The sequence below is a fragment of the Meriones unguiculatus genome, chromosome 21 (assembly GCF_030254825.1).
Source record: "Meriones unguiculatus strain TT.TT164.6M chromosome 21, Bangor_MerUng_6.1, whole genome shotgun sequence".
In the NCBI taxonomy this organism is placed as follows: domain Eukaryota; kingdom Metazoa; phylum Chordata; class Mammalia; order Rodentia; family Muridae; genus Meriones; species Meriones unguiculatus.
Window position 1 is genome coordinate 2,832,183 of NC_083368.1, and position 3,467 is coordinate 2,835,649.

General features: G+C 55.3%; 1 long non-coding RNA gene across 2 annotated transcripts; it reads left to right on the plus strand.

Annotated features, from left to right (window-relative positions):
- The first annotated feature begins 483 nt into the window (after nucleotides 1-483).
- On the plus strand, nucleotides 484-2,749 carry LOC132649674 (uncharacterized). Of its 2 annotated transcripts, none has more exons than XR_009588156.1 (2): nucleotides 484-637; nucleotides 2,592-2,749. It is a non-coding gene; the product is annotated as an uncharacterized LOC132649674 (long non-coding RNA). The 2 variants fall into 2 exon arrangements; XR_009588155.1 differs by lacking the exon at nucleotides 484-637 and adding an exon at nucleotides 2,058-2,237.
- Nucleotides 2,750-3,467: the final 718 nt, after the last annotated feature.

Here is a 3,467-nt window from a genome sequence, read left to right on the forward strand (position 1 = left end):
GCCCGCGGTGAAATTTAGATTTGTATTTAGATTTCAGTCTACTCTCATCGTTTTTTCACTGACCCGGTGAGGGGGGGGGCGAGCCCCGAGGGGCTCTCGCTTCTGGCGCCAAGCGCCCGTCGGAGCGTGCGTGCGGGCGCGACCCGCTCCGGGGACAGCGCCAGGCGGGGAGTTGGACGGGGGCGGTGCTCCGGGGACAGCGCGGGGCGGGGAGTTGGACGGGGCGGTGCTCCGGGGGCGGTGCTCCGGGGACAGCGCGGGGCGGGGAGTTGGACGGGGGCGGTGCTCCGGGGGCGGTGCTCCGGGGACAGCGCCAGGCGGGGAGTTGGACGGGGGTGGTGCTCCGGGGGCGGTGCTCCGGGGACAGCGCGGGGCGGGGAGTTGGACGGGGGCGGTGCTCCGGGGACAGCGCGGGGCGGGGAGTTGGACGGGGCGGTGCTCCGGGGACAGCGCGGGGGGGGGGGGGGGGGAGTTGGACGGGGCGGTGCTCCTGTCAGACGGTAACGCAGGTGTCCAAGGCGAGCTCAGGGAGGACAAACCTCCGGTGGAGCAGAAGGGCAGAAGCTCGCTTGATCTTGCTTTTCAGTACGAACACAGACCGTGAAAGCGGGGCCTCACGGTCCTTCTGACCTTTTGGGTAAGCGTTCCGAGCGACGTCGCTTTTTGATCCTTCGATGTCGGCTCTTCCTATCATTGTGGAGCGGAATTCACCGAGCGTTGGATTGTTCACCCACTAATAGGGAGCGTGAGCTGGGTTTAGACCGTGTAAGACACGTTAGTTTTACCCTACTGACGATGTGCCGTTGCCATGGTAATCCTGCTCTTCCGAGGAACCGCAGGGTCAGACATTTGGTGTCTGTGCTTGGCTGAGGAGCCGATGGGCGAAGCTACGGTCTGTGGGATTGTGACTGAGCGCCTCTAGGTCGGAATCCCCGCCCGTCCCCGCCGGCGGCGCCGAGGGGCCTCGCTCGGCCCGGGGACACCCGTCCTTCCCGGCCAGCGGCTCCCGCCGTGCTGGGACCGTCCTGGGCAGCGGGGCGCGGCCGGAAAGGGCCTCTCGCCAGGCACGCTAACGCACTCGTGTGGAACCTGGCGCTAAACCGTTCGTAGACGACCTGCTTCTGGGTCGGGTTTCGGACGAGCAGAGCAGCAACCTCGCTGCGATCTCCTGAGAGTCGCCCTGACACAAGGGTTTGGCGCTCGCCTTCTCGGCTCGGCCGGGTGGGCGGCGGGCAGTCCCGCATCGCTCGCTCGCTCGCTCGGCCGGTAGGTCTCGGTCTCTCTTCCTCCGTCTCCGGACCACGGCTCCTTCCGCGGTACCCCCCCCCTCCGGGGAAGGGCGCGCCCCCGGCCTCCACCGCCGCCGCGGCCGCCCTCCCTCCGGCCCTGGCCAAGCCGAGCGTGAAGTGTTGGCGACGAGGTCGGAGATGCGCTCGTTTTCCGGAGGGGGGGGGGAAGAGGGAGACCCCGGTTCTTCTCCCTGTTCTCTTGTTTCGCCGGCGCTCGGCCCGAGAGGGGCGCCTCGGGGTTATTTTTTTTCCCTCCCTTTCCCTCCCCTAACAAGGATGGAGGTCGACCAGTACTCCTGAACGGGTCTCCGGCACGGCCCGGTCCTCTTTTGGTCTGGACGGAGGTTGATCTGGACTTTTTTTTTTTCCCCTCACAGGACTTTTATATATATATGTATATAAATGTACTTATACACACACACACACACACACACACGAGGTCGACCAGTTGTCTCTTTTCAAAATAACTAAATAAATAAATATATATGTGAGGTCGACCAGCTGTCCTTTTTAAATAAATAAATAAATAGATGCATAAGATCGACCTTTTGTTTTTTTTTTTAATCTACATAAACACACAGGTATGTATGTGAGATCGACCAGTTTTCTTTTTTTTAAAAAAAAAAAATGCCTCTTTTCTATACTTTTCTTTTTGAGGTAGACCAATTTACATGAATGACTGATTAAATGTGCCTGCACACATGTACCCGAAGAGGGCGCCAGAACTCCATTATAGACTGTTGTGAGCCATCTCTCCAGTGTGTATTTATCTCCTTCCTTCCTTCCTTCCTTCCTTCCTTCCTTCCTTCCTTCCTTCCTTCCTTCCTTCCTTCCTTCCTTCCTTCCCTCCTTCCCTCCTTCCCTCCTTCCCTCCTTCCCTATCCCAGACTCAGAGATCTGCCTGCCTGCTCCATTTTGATATTTTTTTAATTGATATGTAATGTCTAGGTAAAGGTTGAGCATGTTCCTTTTTTCTTTTTCCTCTCCCCGCCATCATAAGAGTGTGCGGCGGTGCTTGCTCGCTTGCTAGGTGTGTGCGATTGGCCCTTATCAGCCTGCCTGCACACTGTCTGCCCGAGCCGGGGAAACGGGGGTGGGGGGCGGGAGGGCACACGGAGGAGTTGGGCATTGGGAAGCCCATCTCTAAAAATTTGAATCTGAATCGTTCTTTCAAATAGAGCAATCTGCTCTGCTCTGCTCTGCTCTGCTTTGCGGGGCCAAACGTAATGGACTCCTCCCCACCCCCACAACCCACCGCCGTCCCCATCGGCTTGACATGCTTTCTTTTTGCTATCCATGCAGGGTTCCCTGACCACCCTGGCGAACAGGACAGGACAGAGGCGAGAATCAAAGGCACGGCCAGAAAGAGGAGTTTGAGGCGAGGGACTGCTATGCCCCAGCACAGCTGGACTGACTGCCCTCCTTCTCGAGGCGGGAATCAATCACACATACAAACAAAAGACTACCTCTTTCCAGCAGAAGAAGATGGCCCTTCCTTCCTCTTCCTCTTGACCCACAGGTGGTATTCCACCTGCTTCCCAGCCCACTTGAGCCCCCCCTTTACTTTACACTCAATTACAATAAATAAATGAATGACTATGAAGTTTCAAGTTGTTTATCGACTTATGTTTCTCTCTGTGGGCTAAAATTCCCTTGATTGATTAATTTTTACCACTGCCCACTCGTGTGTGTGTGTGTGTGTGTGTGTGTGTGTGTGTGTGAGAGAGAGAGAGAGAGAGAGAGAGAGAGAGAGAGAGAGTGCTTGGAACTGGAAAAATAGCTGGCATACTCTTCAGGCAGGTGCAAGATTCCTAGGGTTTTGTTTGTTTTGTTTTGTTTCTTTTTTCCTTTCTTTTCTTTTTTTTTTTTTTTTTTTTTTTGGTGGTGGTGGTGGTGGTGCTGTTTTTCCACTATGATTTGTTTTAAAACTCCAGTTGAAGATCTGCAAATGACCTTCAAGACTTACTTGGGCTTCTTAGAAGAACCTCTGATTCCTCTCTCTAGTCTTCTTCGGGCAAATTCAAATTGACCCCTCTGAGGAAGGCTATAAGTTCTTTTTATATGTCCCCCCCCCTCCCAGATTATTCTATTTTATGTAACTGGTATTCTGCCTCCATATGTGAGGGTGTCAGCTTCCCTAAAACTGGAGTTACAGAAGGTTGTGACCTGCCTGCAAGG